General features: G+C 47.5%; 1 protein-coding gene across 2 annotated transcripts in view; it reads right to left on the bottom strand.

Annotated features, from left to right (window-relative positions):
• pacrg (PARK2 co-regulated) overlaps positions 1 to 15580 on the bottom strand; it is a 134949-nt gene that overhangs the window by 9692 nt on the left and 109677 nt on the right. The window contains exon 1 of one of the 2 annotated variants that reach the window (XR_008833207.1): positions 8399 to 8695. The exons of the other annotated variant lie outside the window; for it this stretch is intronic. The gene's annotated coding sequence lies outside the window, so the exon portion shown is untranslated. Of the gene's footprint in view, positions 1 to 8398; positions 8696 to 15580 lie in introns of those variants that run through there. 2 annotated transcript variants of the gene reach the window in all.

Here is a 15580-nt window from a genome sequence, read left to right as displayed (position 1 = left end):
CTCCTCTAAGTGGAAACACAAGTCAAACACAGCTTTTCATGATACGCGATTGCAAACTTTACAAAATAAATAATCACACTTTAGCAGGCATGTCTTTAAACACTTCCTGGTGAAGATGACAGAATCTCCTCTTCACCCATTATATCCATATCCAACAAGGACAAAGACAAGTGTTTATGGGTGGAGGGATGCAGCTACAGGCATCCATAAACAGTCAGGGCTTTACAGGCAGCCGGCGGCGAGACCCGGGGGCCTGTCGAGGTTTACGAGGACCCCGGCCCTTAAAGCAGGAGTGTTTAAGTGTGGCGTTTACATCGAGCACGGCGAGGTGTCTGTCCTCAGCGGGCCTCACACCACGACAGACATCTACTGAGGCTGAGGCTGACATCACAGCCGGGCCGAGAGGAATCATACATTGCTGTGCTTGTGGATCTAGTAATAGTAATTTAGTAAGTAATCTAGAAAGTAATAGTAATCTAGTAAGTAATCTAGAAAGTAATAATCTAGTAAGTAATCTAGAAAGTAATAGTAATCTAGGAATCTAATAAGTGTGTACACACATACATACATATACGCCTGTGTGTATTTATTTGGGTGTCCATGGCAACCAGAGATGGTTGCTGTTAGTGATCGTTGGCTTTTATCCATCAAACATTTATTTAACCGTTTATTGTTTTTGGAGAGGAGGGCTGCTCCTCTGACCCACCTGTCTGACCCACCTGTCTGACCCACCTGTCTGACTTGCCCCACACGGCAGACACGGTGGACTCTGAGGAGGAGAAGTTCAGCCTCTCTCTGATGGAGTGATCTACTGTCGTGATCGGAAGATTCAAATATTGGCAAAGTTCGAATGAGAAAATGTAAAATACTGTCATTTCCCCCCCAGCCGTGGTGTTTGTGGTGCAGCTCCAGCTTTAGCCGCATCTTTGTTGGACAGGCACACGAAATCCAACCCACATGATCTCACTCACAGTTGCAGTGTCCGTTTGGACTTTCCACAGATGGGCTCACACTCTTTCTTTCTCCAGCTTCTATGTTTTGGCTTCTTTTAATCTCGAGAGAAAAAGCACGAAAATTGATGAAATCGTATGAAACGCTATAAAAGCGTCTCAGCCGGCCAGCCGGACCATGCCTCCGCGTGGGGGTTCATCTCTGTGTGGTTCAGCTTCACAGCATGTCCGCTTAGCAGACGTCCCGACCCACTGGGGGAGGACCGGTCCAAACAGACGCAGAGGAGGAGAGGAGGGGAGGGATGGGAGGGAGGGGGGACGTATTGAGATATGCTGGGACAGCAGTACCACCCTGATGCGAGTCATAGGACACGCTGTCAGCAGCCATCCGACATCACAGCGACTCATTATGCTGGAGGAGGCGACATGACAACAGTCGCCAAATCGAGGAGAATGGAAGAGGCACATCAGTGAGAGAAAAGACGAGGAAACGACGCAGTCAGCAGTTCCGCTGGTGGCATTTCTCTCGATCTTGCGCTGATGATTGCAGGAACACACTCAGATGTACAAATACACAAATACACACAGAGCAGACTCAACATTGTTGTTCAGGACTCTCTGTATCTGCCCATCAAATAACATCTTACGCACTTTACTTGGAGTCTGTCCTTCTAATAAAAACTCTGGCATCAGTTTTTTTGTTTACGCAAATGCCCAGAAACAATATTCTCATTGAAGCAATCTTCTACTTGTAGGACATGTGACTGACGGGAACAAAGGAATGGGCGGATGGGTCAAGGAAATGTTGGATTTTGACCCCTGAGATGACCTCATCTCCCGTTTACTGTCGGTCATCGTTGTCTATTTGAGCCCAAAGCACAAGCGTTGCCTAATCCTCGTCCTTCACCACAATTTACATTTCATCCCTAAATTGAGAGGACTTGTTTTTTAATGTGTCGTCTCACCACGGTGGGGAAATAAACCTTGAATGAGACGTGTTGTAGTCTGTTAAAAGGGGGATCCAGCATCTCGGATGGAGACGCTGCGTCTCCATCCGAGATGCTGGATCCCCCTTTTAACAGACGACAACACAGACAGCCTAAATATTTAGGACTGCTTAAATGAAATTCCCACCTGGTATTCTGACAAAGGAGACTAATTCATAACATATGCCATAACAAATGCCATCGCAGGTGGGAGGCAGAAAAATGAAATGCCATGATGTACCGGATTTAGAGAAGAGACGCGTGCGTTCATTCAATAATGTAATTTTCTTACACCCTGTTGAGAATATTCATACGCTGTGGCACCAAATGATATAAACACACCGATATACATTTTGTTCTGCCACTTTTTGGGGGACAATCGCTTAAAAAATTGCAGAACACGCATTTTTGCAACTGTACAGGCGACTGAGCGTGCTTTGATTCGGGCGTGAAGATATTAACGACTTCACAGTTATGCGCCTCCACAACATCTGGCAGGTTTCATTCACGAGGTGCGTCACGGCGAGTTGAAGCCGACAGGTGTTCCCCGTGAGAAGGCGGGGTCTGATCCGTGTTGCCCGCCGCCCCCCCGGCCCGGAGCAGGACTCTGAGGTTGAGGAGGCGCCATTTATTAGGCTCTTTTCTGGCTGTGGCGATATTATTATCTCCCCGTGATGCTATTTGTCTGAGGCCAGCGGTGTGACAGGTGTGTGTGTGTGTGGGGGGGTGGGCTCCGAGACACAGCCAGTTGTGCTTCGCTGACAAACTGGGCCAAGAGCTGGAGGGATGAGGCGAGGAGCACGAGCAAAGGGGTGGAGGCAGGGCGTGGGGGATGGAGGCGGACGGGAAGCCCGAGGACGACGTTTACACCTGTTGGCTGTGAGCGATCAAGAGAAGAGAGAGAGGGGGGGGGGGGGGTGTCTGCAGCGGCGGGACGGCGGAGAGAGGGTTAAACGCGGAGATGCGGAGAGAAATAATGTGCGAGAGGATGGAGAGGGATATCGGGGCGGAGGAGGACAATATAGACGGAGCGAAGACAAGATGGGGAGAAGTAAAAAATAACAATAAACCACGAGAAAGAAATAGAAGGAGAGAGACGCAAAGAAAAGGCCGCGCAGGAATGTGTGAGGAAGAGAGACGGAGGGAATATCTCTGAGTCCTGATGAGAGTGTGAGGAGGAGGAGGAGAAGGAGGAGGAGGAGGAGGAGGATCCATCTGGAGGGACGAGGTCAGGGGCTGACTGAGTGGAGGAGGAAGACGCTGCTGCCCTGCGGCTCACACACTCAACAGAACCCCACACACACACCCCTCTCTGTTCTCATACAACCTGCAGCCCATTTAATCTGCCGGACGATTCCGTGTGTATGTTCAGGTGTGTGTGTGTGTCTGTGTGTGGGTGTGTCCGTGTGTGTGTCTGTGTGTGTGTCCGTGTGTGTGTGTGTGTGTGTGGGTGTGTCCGTGTGTGTGTGTGTCCGTCCGTGTGTCTGTGTGTGTGTGTCTGTGTGTGTGTGTCCGTGTGTGTGTGTCTGTGTGTGTGTGTGTGTCCGTGAGTGGGTGTGTCCGTGTGTGTGTGTCCGTCCGTGTGTGTGTCTGTGTGTGTGTCCGTGTGTGTGTGTGTCCGTCCGTGTGTCTGTGTGTGTGTGTGTGTGTGTCTGTGTGTGTGCGCACAAGCGGATGCAAGCCTTATTACCCAGGCCGCTGCCCCGCTCCACCTCTACACACACATGACTGGGCAGTCTCCTCCACCCGTCTCTCCTCACCCGTCTCTCCTCCACCCATCTCTCCTCCACCCGTCTCTCCTCCACCCGTCTCTCCTCCACCCGTCTCTCCTCCACCTGTCTCTCCTCCACCCATCTCTCCTCCACCCGTCTCTCCTCCACCTGTCTCTCCTCCACCCATCTCTCCTCCACCCGTCTCTCCTCCACCTGTCTCTCCTCCACCCGTCTCTCCTCCACCCATCTCTCCTCCACCCGTCTCTCCTCCACCCGTCTCTCCTCCACCCACCTCTCCTCCACCCGTCTCTCCTCCACCTGACTCTCCTCCACCCGCCTCTCCTCACCGTCTCGTTCGCTCCATCCCAGCTGAGACCGCAGAGCGCTCTCCTCACAGAATCACACACTACATCATGCATCCGCCAAACCGACACCTCGGCAAACACTCTGACTGGATGCTTTCCTGTTCAATCCAAACACACACAGGACAGAGGATGGTGTGTGTGTGTGTGTGTGTGTGTGTGTGTGTGTGTGTGTGTGTGTGTGTGTGTGTGTGTGTGTGTGTCTGTGTGTGTGCGCACAAGCGGATGCAAGCCTTATTACCCAGGCCGCTGCCCCGCTCCACCTCTACACACACATGACTGGGCAGTCTCCTCCACCCGTCTCTCCTCACCCGTCTCTCCTCACCCGTCTCTCCTCCACCCATCTCTCCTCCACCCGTCTCTCCTCCACCCGTCTCTCCTCCACCGTCCTCCTCCACCTGTCTCCTCCACCCATCTCCTCCACCCGTCTCCTCCACCTGTCTCTCCTCCACCCAACTCTCCTCCACCAGTCTCTCCTCCACCCGTCTCTCCTCCACCCATCTCTCCTCCACCCGTCTCTCCTCCACCTGTCTCTCCTCCACCCATCTCTCCTCCACCCGTCTCTCCTCCACCTGACTCTCCTCCACCCGTCTCTCCTCCACCCGTCTCTCCTCCACCCACCTCTCCTCCACCCGTCTCTCCTCCACCTGACTCTCCTCCACCCGCCTCTCCTCACCGTCTCGTTCGCTCCATCCCAGCTGAGACCGCAGAGCGCTCTCCTCACAGAATCACACACTACATCATGCAGCCGCCAAACCGACACCTCGGCAAACACTCTGACTGGATGCTTTCCTGTTCAATCCAAACACACACAGGACAGAGGATGGTGTGTGTGTGTGTGTGTGTGTGTGTGTGTGTGTGTGTGTGTGTGAGTGTGTGTTTGGGAAGGAAGCCAACAAGAAAGGCAACATTCCAGTGATGTGTGTTCATATGAGCAGAAATGCATTTGCTTGTATTTGTGATTAATTGCAGGCGGCTCCTCAGGAGTCCACCGTGAGGCTGCGTGTGCGGTCCGAGTTTCAAAGTGATTTATTAAATCAGGCTCCACCGTTAAAAGTTGGCTACTCAAGACTTTAGTCATATGCAAATCGATTACCAGGTAACATTGACAGCACCGTCCACTCAGGATCAATCAACCTCAAGTTCACTGCAGCGCCCAGAGGGACACGAGGAAGTGCCCCGGAAGCTGCATTCTTTCTAACGGCCAGCAGGGGGACAAATCCACTGGTTGCAAAAAGAAATCTGATTGTATAGAAATCTATAAAAAATGTCCCGCGCTTCTCACTCGATTTATGACCTACAGTAAACATTGTAAACATGGGTTTATGAATAATAGCCAACGTGATTAATATAATAAATGATGGTCCCATTTAGAGTAAAATACACAATAAAGCAGCTTTAGGGTGTGGCCTTCACGGGTTTAAGGTTTCCACGTCTGCATCGCTGCCACGGAGTTGTTCAGCAACATTCTATGACTAAGTACGTTATTTTAAAGCATTTAAATCACAGTTAATATCACAGGTAATATAAAAAAAACAATGAAAACTGAAACAGTTAAAATGAATTATAGAGCCAACATTCGCTGGTAACTTAGCGACACACACACACACACACACACACACACACACACACACACACACACACACACACACACACACACACACACACACACACACACACACACACACACACACACACACACACACACACACACACACACACACACACACACACACACACACACACACAGCAGTACATCTAATACAACAAAGACCTTCTCGTCCCAGGAAACCAGATGAATAGAGAAGCAGGCCCAGGCTCGGTGCTGGGGATGCGGTGCCAGAGTGTGCCAGAGGGGTGCCAGAGGAGGGAGGAGGGGAAGGGGTGCCAGAGGGGGGAGGAGGGGAAGGGGTGCCAGAGGAGGGAGGAGAGGAAAGGGTGCCAGAGGGGGGAGGCAGATTAGAGGACCTGGAGGATGCTGAGGAGGAAAAGGAGGAAGAAAAGGAGGAAGAGAGATGAAACAGGAAAGAAGAGAGAAGGTGCAGCGGCTCATGATGACCCGCTGGTCTCTCCTGATTCCAGCTTTGTGCTGGACACAAGCACCGGCCAGCAGCGGCAGCTCCTACTTTTTGTATTACATAACGTGTGTGGATTGCGGATTACATTCAAGAGGGAGAAATACATCAGACGCATTAGTGAGCTCAGCAAAGCCGTTTCTCCCCCTCACTCCTCTCCGCTTTCAGAGCGATCAACCGCCGGCTCTTATAAAACACACGCTCTCCCCTAACGTTCCTCTTGATCTGTGTTTCATGCCTCGCCCTCACGCAGTCACACCTTCTCCTGGCCGTGAGGACGAGGAGGAGAGAGCGCTTCATCAAGAGGGTTTCCTCCTCTCTCACTCTCTTCTCGTTGCTCTCTCTGGCTGAATGGAGTTTGATGAGAGGAGCCGTGTTTGTTTGTTTGTGGCTTTTTGAGCGTCTTCAGACCGTAATGGCTTATGTTCGTTAGCTCGTGCAAGTGGCTGCCAGCCTCATTCCATCCTCAACAAACTGACCGACGTGATGCAGCCGATCAAGGATGTCAGCCTGCAGACAGTGTCTCAGCTGAATGTTGGTCAATTTGAAGGAAAGGATATTTTCCTCTGTCATCTGGAGGAATGCGGCTCCGCTTGTGATCTTTAAACTGTTCTGTGGTTCAACGATTGGTTTGAAAGCTGGAGCTGCGTGGGATTTTTTTGTGTCGAGGAAGTTGTTTTTCTTTCTTTTCAGACTATTTAAATAACTAATAAAGACAGCTAAAATTATTCAGAAAAATAAATCAGCAGCTATTTTTATGATCAATAAGTTTATGAAGCAAGAAAGCCAACATATTTCTCATTCCAGCTTCTTAATGTGAGGATTTTCTTTTTCCCCCCCGTTTTGAACAAAACAAAAACAATTTGAAGACATCACCTCAAGCTAATACATATTAATCACTATTTTCTAACCTTCGACATATTAAACAATTAATTAGGAAAATAAGAATCTAAAATTCCAGCCCTACTTCCAATTATTCTAAAAGCTTAACGATTCACTTTACATTGTAAATCCATCCCTTGTGGGCTATGATCCCAGAAGTTGGTCTTTTATTGAAATAAATTTTTTAAAGCATACTAATCTTCAGGGAAAAAATATTTGAATTCCATGCCCAGGAGAGGGGAACGGAGTAGAGTCGATTAGTCATTTGTGGTGAGGATCATTTATATTAATAACGGGATTGTGCCTGCAGCCGAGCCTCAGCTCAGGTCCCTGTGATGCATTATTGGTTGGTGTCCAATATTTCTTGAATATTCATTATTACTATACAAAAGTGGAAAATGAAATAATTTTGCTCTCTCGGATAAAACATACGTTTATAAAATCCTTACAAAAGTTCCTCCGCAGCAATGTGACAGCCCCGTGTGAACGTGTGTCTCTATTCCAAGCAAAGATAGTGATCGTGTTACCTATGGATCCCCCCTGTCTCCATATCTCTGTCTCTCAGCCGTGTCCGGGCACTTTGTGTGGCTCCCTGAGGAGAAAGGTGACACCGCCGATCTGCTCCAGAGCAATCAGACTTCAGACAGAGCCTTGAACTTCATCCTGCCGAGCGGCAGCTGGATTTAGAGAGAGGCAGACGCACCGAGAAAAGTACGAGCGGGAGTTAGCGGGGAAGCTGCAGTCCAAAAGTTGAGCAACATATATTATGCCCCCTTGAATAATCAACATCCAAATCAATTTGTTCAACGTCCGAGAGAAGCGGGCGGACGACAGAGGAATGTGTGGGGTGGGCGGTCCGAGTCCATATCTCTGACAAACACACAACAGCCTGAGTCCAGAGAGGAGAGGGCCACCATCACACACACTGCCTTATTCCTCTCTTCTCTTTCTTCTTTCCGTTTCTTGATTCACGCTGCAATGCACATCCGACTGCATGCATGTTGCTCATCAACAACGACTTTTTATTCTTTCTGCCGAAAATGGCCAAAAGTACGTGGACACGTGAACAGAGAATACAAACGTGTGAACATGTCACCCTCATGTTGGCGCGAGTGAGACGAGGATGTCACTCTCACATCCGCCAGATGGATGTAAAGCGGAAGCAGAGAGCCGATGAGCAGCAGAGACGGTACAACGACCACGACCAGCGCCTCCACATCCAATACGTTAGATTGAACTGTAGTACAAACACAGAAATGTAAAAAATAACCACATAAGCGCTCTAAAAGCACAAATCGGCCCGAAACACAAAGTTGAAGGCAAACAAAAATCCATTAATTGTTACTAATGGGTCAAAACCGAGATTCAGAAACTCGTGGAAAGTCCACAAAAATATGTGTATTCAGTGAATACATTTACAAATGACTTTACCTTTTCATGTGCTTTGGCAGAATTCTTCTTTTTCTTTATTTCAATAGAACAGGTTGAAGACAGAGCGGGCGATGCATGGTCCCAGGAGGTGGACCAGGCTGCAGGCAGCGCCCGGCCCACGGGGCGCTGCTCAATGAAGGCGGCCATTTTACAACCACACCTCTGGGCATTTTGACTTTAATACTCTTCCTCTCTTCACCTCGTGCCCCTGTCAGTTTATCGCCTCCTCTCTCGGTTTCTTGTCTCAGCTTTATTTCATTTTTCATGTGTCTTTGAATTCGTACTCTGCCTGTCACTGCCTTGTTGCTCAAGTCCTCCTGGACGCGAGGAAGAGAGCTGGAGTCGACCCCGCCCCCTCACGTGGGGGGGGGGGGGGGCGGGGCACACATGCTGGCCTAACCAGATTAGCGCGTGTACTGTTTCTCACGTTGACAAATCGATTTCCGTACAAATGAAATGAAGGAACCCTCCTTTGATATGTTCCAAAGTAAATTGGAGACGGTTTTGAAGAACGAAATGAAACAGCAACTCCTTCGACGAGAGAAAGAAGAAAAAATCTAATTACCGGGAGAGCAAAATAATGGCTAATAAATGAGGAAGAAATAAAGGGTTGACAGAATCCCATATTGTCTATGAAACTGAGTAATGTGAGGCAGAGGGGTCGCTATGCCGAGCTGGATTTGGATGTAAAGTAGATTCAGAGAAAAGGGGAGAGAAGCGACAGCGAGGCGGAGGGAGAAAACAACAACGATAATACAAGACTGGGAGAGGCAGGAGGTGGAGGACGGGGAAGGAGAGAGGCAGGAGGAGGAAACCACATCACCCGGACAGAGAGGAAGTGAGTGGCAGGCTCCGGCTGTTCAAACTGACATTTACAGAGCGGCCAATCGCTCCCCGCCATCCTCCCTTTAAAAGTTCAAACGCACACAGATCCACAGAGGGAACGCGGCGCCGGGATTAACGGCTCGCCTCCATCTTTGTGTGTCGGGGCTTCCACTTCCCCGTTTGTGCCTCCTTGTGGCTTCAAGTCCGTCTCCCGCCTGCGTCTCTATCTCCAACTAGAAGGGCCGATCTGCAGGCTGATTCAAAAACATGGTCCAACTTTAAATGTGAGTGTGTGAGTGTGAGTGTGAGTGTGTGTGTGTGTGTGTGTGTGTGTGTGTGTGTGTGTGTCAGCTGGCAGACAGACAGGTGGAAGGGCGGTGTGGCACCCAGGGTGGGGGAGGCTGCTGAGAAGGGTCGAATTAGAGATGAGCAGGCGGGAAACTCCCTCCCATCGATACCTCCATGGCATCTCACCCCCGCCGCTTCAGCCACGCACCAACGCACACGTGCACGCTGACACGCTGACACGCGCTCGCCGGCTCACTGGCGAGGTGGAGACACCGAATGCACTTCCTGTGACCTCGGCGGGGCGTTTCTCGTTTTCGTGCTGGAACCCAGGGAAACTCTTTTTCCGTCTCTTCTTGCCCTCCAGCGATATCTCTCTCGGCCTCGCGTACAGCGGTGCATTGTTATCCCGCCCCCTTTTAATTATGCATTTCATAAAGAGCTTTAAGTAAGCGGTAGCAACACAGAGCACATGTGTGGTGACAGTAACACCAAAGCCACCTCACCGCGAGGTCATTACTACAGTTCTTTTGAAAAAAAATAACATTGGACATTGAATTTCCCCTCATTCCCCGAGGTTCTCGTTGTCATGTCTCGTCGGTATGTCTCGTCGGTTGTGTTAAATTTTAGGTTTAAGTCCTGTTTTCCATGTCCTTTTATTTTGTCGTAACTGTCCTCTCTCATTTCAGAAACTTTATTTCCTTCCCCGGTGTTTCCTCGTCGGTGTGATTGTCTGCTCCGCCCCTGATTGTGTCCACCTGTTCCCCGTTTCCTCATGTATTTAAGCCGGTGTCTACCTGTGTCTTGTGTCAGATCGTCTTGTCTCTTGTCTGTAGTCTTTTGTTTTGGTTTACTTTTCCTGCATAGTTGTGATTTTGTTTTGTACTTTGTTCAAGTCTTTTTCCAGCATAGCTGTGATTTTCTGTTTTTTTTATAAATCCTTTTGATTGCCCTGAACTTTGGAGTCGTGCTTTTGGGTCCTGTTTTTTGAGTCGTGACACTCGTTGTGTCTGTTGCATTAAAACACAACCATGAGAAGATGTGAGTGAGAGCAGGTAGAGAGGGACAAGGAGCGGTAAACAACAAACAACCAGCTCGCGTCTCTTGGGGAGGCCTTCTGGGTTTACTTCTTGTTTTACTGTTGCAATAAAACCACTGACAACTTTGTCTGTGGAGCGTCTTGTGACTGCAGCACCAACAAAGCATCGTGGGGCCAAAACAGAAGAGTGTGTCGGGAAAACACAACATGGAGACAGTCTGCTGCAATTAGTTCCCGTTAGCGACTGGCTTTACCGTACCGTAAAACGTTAGACAGCCCTGCTTATCAATGCACAATAGAGGCGTTATTTAAATAAATATGTATATATATATATATAGTTCCAGGAAAAATGATGGGTTAAACAATACAGAAGGTCACTTTTTAAGATAAAAGATACGAATATATCAAGGTTCTTACACATTTTGACCAGTGGATTTCCAGGACTTTTCCAAATTTCCATTACCAAACATGAACAATATAGAACATTTTGCGTATTGAGAGCTATCGCCGGCTTACATTTTGAGCGTCTTTCTTTAAAAAACATATTTATTATTTCAAACTCGCCGTAAATGAACACGTGATTATAACAAATGTCCATGACTTTTCCAAAACTTTAATGATTTGAGGTTTTTGCCATGACTTTTCCAGGCCTGGAAATGACCACTTTAAAATTCCATGACTTTTCCAGGTTTTCCATGACCGTACGAACCCTGATATTTGCGCGTGTGACCCGGCTGTTGAGAGCATTTCTATCCTTTCCTCTGCAGCTCTGGAGCCTGAACTTCCATCGCTCTTCGTCTCTCCCGGAGAGCCTCCGCCTGTGGAGCCGACGGTCGGCCCGCCCTCTTCATCACCTCTTAATCAGAGTGTTAGCACTGACTGCCCAGAATTGGATCAACCTCCGTGACCTCTGGTGCCGCTTCCCTTCCAGAGGTCAGATTCACATCACCGTGCTGTCTGCGAGGCGGCGGCACGCGCTCTTCAATGAAATCTCATTTCTTCCCATTTCCTGTCTCTCTCTTTGTCTTTATCTCCCTCTGGCTCGATGTATTAACCCGGGCGTGATCTTCCACAACCCGGGCCTGAGTTACCGGAGTTCTCTCTCTCTCTCTATTCCGAACGGGGGCTTGTAGGGCGTTTAGTCCGTAGACGGAATCTTTTTTCTGCGGCCGTCAATATTACCGAGAGCAACATTCCTGATGAATGGTTGAAGACGAGCTGTCCTTCCGACCACAGGTGCAACGGGCGTGCGGGCGCAGTTCTCTTGATTGGATTCGATTGCAGGAAAGCTGCAGTGTAAACAACCCTGATTGCACATTGTCTGCAGGAAGTCTCACTTAGTGTCCGAGACGAGGGCTCCGAGGGCCGGTGGACAAAAACAATGTGACAATAGAATAAATAAGCAGGCCAGCTGCTGTGAATACATTTAACCGACCAAGATCACACTGTATTTCTTTCTATATAAATGCGTTACCGTGCCAATTCTTGAATGTATTATGTTGTACAGAATTAATTAACTCGTCTAACAGTAAGTACTCATTTGAAGTGTGCCACGTTTACAGGGTGACGTACAATCACAGCAAATCAGAATTACTAGACGCCATTCTGTGAGCTGATATACTGCTTATCAATATGTATATTTATCTTTGTGAAAATACTTCTACAATAACTGTAATGCTTAAAGGCAGTTTGTTCCATTTCTATTAAAACTTCTGGTTTAGTCGATACATGAATGACATAATGACCTTTATGACATACCTGCTCGACGTATACCATCACTGTATACCTCGTTTGTGTCGAGCCACAGATGGCCCTAATACAGTGGTTCTCAAATGGGGGTATATGAGATTTAAAAAATTAATGTTAAAATTAATTACCATAAAAAATGTAAAAAATAGTTATTTAATAAATATTCAATTCAATATCAATGTGAGTTAATCATCTTCATTGTATATATTCTATTCTAAATCAGACACTGATAGCCCAGCGCTGTTTATTACATATATGATTTTTCAACTGCTGGTTATGACACTGGTGTCATTTTCTAAAGTATAAACATAAAGATTTAAAAGCAGAACAAATGTGCGACATGAAGAAGAACGACATTCTGCAGCAGCTTAAGTTTATACTTTAAAAAAAAGAGTTCATGTTCTACGGGTCCGACGAGTTCGGCGGGACGACGTAGAGGACGTCGACGCGTAGGCAAGCATTTGCTCATGACGTGTGTCCTTGGTTTCACTTGGCGGCCGACACACACACACACACACCCACACACCCACCCACACACACACGCGTACACACACGCGTACACACACATGTGACCTCAAGATTTGCTTTGCCGACTTCCATTTTAGAGCCACGTCCAATATGTTGCTGCTGAATCCTTCCCCTCAGGTGTGTAAGCTCTTCATTAAAGCTGCGGCAATCAGGGGGGAGAGCCCTGCTCCTCGTAAAGAGAATAGATTACTTCCCCCATCTTTCACAGGAAGCTGTTTGCGAGAGTAGACACTCTCCTCCATTTTCATTAGCCGCTTGACTACTATATATTCTCCATATAATTGAGGTTGAAACCTTCTGCACTGTAATGGGGCTCTCCATAACGGTCTTCTAAAAGTGAAAGCCTGCCATCCTTGGGCCCTGTGTGATATGGATTTGTGTTGCGCAGTGTGTGTGTGTGTGTGTGTGTGTGTGTGTGCACGGCGATCAAAAAAAAATCACTCCTTCACATCTTCTTCTCATGCCACTTTTCAAAGGCAGCTTTGAATAAACAAAGCTTGTCCTCACTTGTTTTGAACCGAAATCTGAAAAATTAAAGACCCAGATAAAAATCTAATCCCTGCTTCTCTTTGTCGTGTTATTCACGAGCGAGACGAGAGTGGAACGCATCAAAGGCGGCCGCGTCTCTATCGTGTACGGCCACGCACTTTAATTGGTGCAATTCGGCCAAATAATCCTCATCTTCTGAAATCCCTTTGTAGATGCATGTTCAATTCAATTCAATTCAGTTTATTTGTATAGCCCAATTTCACAAATTACAAATTTGTCTCGGAGTGCTTTACAATCTGTACACATAGACATCCCTGCCCCAAAACCTCACATCGGACCAGGAAAAACTCCCAAATAACCCTTCAGGGGGAAAAAAGGAAGAAACCTGGAGGAGAGCAACAGAGGAGGATCCCTCTCCTAGGATGGACAGATGCAATAGATGTAATGTGTACAGAAGGACAGATTTAGAGTTAAAATACATTCAATGAATATGACAGAGTGTATGAATAGTTCATAGTAGGCATATTCCACGATGGAGACCTCCACGATCCATCAGGCAGATGGCGGTGGGGAGGAGGAGGGCGGAGTCTCAACAGGACAGTGGCGTAGTCATGAGCAGGAATTCCACGACCCAGGCGATCCATCAGGCAGATAGGATCTATGCCGAGTCATAGGTGTCGATGACCCCATGAGACGTAAAGTCAAAAAGGACTTCCGGGAGAAAGCAGAGTTAGTAGCGTGTGATTGAGAGATGAAAATTCATCCTAAGGAGAGAAAAAGAGGAGATAGGTACACAGTGCATCCTACTACGTCCCCCGGCAGCTATAAGCCTATAGCAGCATATCAAGGGGCTGGACCAGGGCAAACCTGATTCAGCCCTAACTATAAACTCTGTCAAAGAGGAGGTCTTAAGTCTACTCTTAACCGAGGTGACTGTGTCTGCCTCCCGGACTGAAATTGGAAGCTGGTTCCATAAAAGAGGAGCTTGATAACTAAAGGCTCTGGCTCCCATTCTACTTTTAAGACTCTAGGAACTACAAGTAGTCCCGCATTTAGTGAGCGTGGCTCTCTAGTGGGGCAATATGGTGCGACAAGCTCCTTAAGATATGATGGGCATCACCAATCAAGGCTTTGTAGGTTAGAGAAGAATTTTAAAAGTGATTCTTGATTTTACTGGGAGCCAGTGCAGAGCAGCTAGTGCAGGAGTGATGTGATCTCTTTTCTTAGTTTTAGTGAGAACACGAGCTGCAGCATTCTGGATCAACTGGAGGGACCTAAGAGATTTATTAGAGCAGCCTGCTAATAAGGAGTTGCAGTAATCCAGTCTCGGAAATAACGCGTGAACCAATTTTTCTGCATCTTTTGAGACAAGATGTGCCTGATTTTTGAAATATTACGTAGATGAAAGAATGCAGTCCTTGAGATTTGCTACGTGGGAGTTAAAGGACAAGTCCCGATCAAAGATAACGCCAAGATTCTTTACAGTGGTGTTGGATGCCAGGGCAATGCCGTCTACAGAATCCACATCACCAGATAATTGATCTCTGAGTAGCTCAGGGCCGATTAAAATTACTTGGTTTTGTCTGAGTTTAACATCAAGAAGTTGCAGGTCATCCATGTTTTTATGTCTTTAAGACATGCTTGAATTTTACAGAGTTGGTTGCTCTCCTCTGGTTTTATCGATAAATATAGTTGAGTGTCATCTGCATAACAATGAAAGTTTATGGGGTGTTTCCTGATAATATTGCCCAAAGGAAGCATGTATAAGGTAAATAAAATTGGTCCAACACAGAACCTTGTGGAACTCCGTGATTAACGTTGGTGGTTATCGGCGTCATCGTTTACAAATACAAACTGAGATCGATCTGATAAATAGGATTTAAACCAAATTAGTGCGTGCCTGAAATGCCAATCGACTGCTCCAGTCTCTGTAACAGGATGTCATGGTCAATGGTGTCGAATGCAGCACTAAGGTCTAACAAGACCAGGACAGAGAGGAGTCCTTTATCTGCTGCCATTAAGAGGTCACTGTAATTTTTCACCAGTGCCGTCTCGGTGCTGTGGTGTTTTCTAAATCCTGATTGAAATTTCTCAAATAAACTATTATGATGTAGAAAGTCGCACAACTGATTTGCGACCACTTTCTCAAGGATCTTGGAGAGGAAGGGAGGTTAGAGATCGGTCTGTAGTTAGCCAATACCTCTGGATCCAGAGTGGGCTTCTTCAGGAGGTTTAATAACAGCCACCTTGAAGGAGTGTGGTGCGTG

Source organism: Pseudoliparis swirei, chromosome 11, assembly GCF_029220125.1.
Source record: "Pseudoliparis swirei isolate HS2019 ecotype Mariana Trench chromosome 11, NWPU_hadal_v1, whole genome shotgun sequence".
Lineage (NCBI taxonomy): Eukaryota > Metazoa > Chordata > Actinopteri > Perciformes > Liparidae > Pseudoliparis > Pseudoliparis swirei.
Note: the sequence above shows the minus strand (reverse complement) of the source record. Positions and strands in the feature narration are given on the sequence as shown.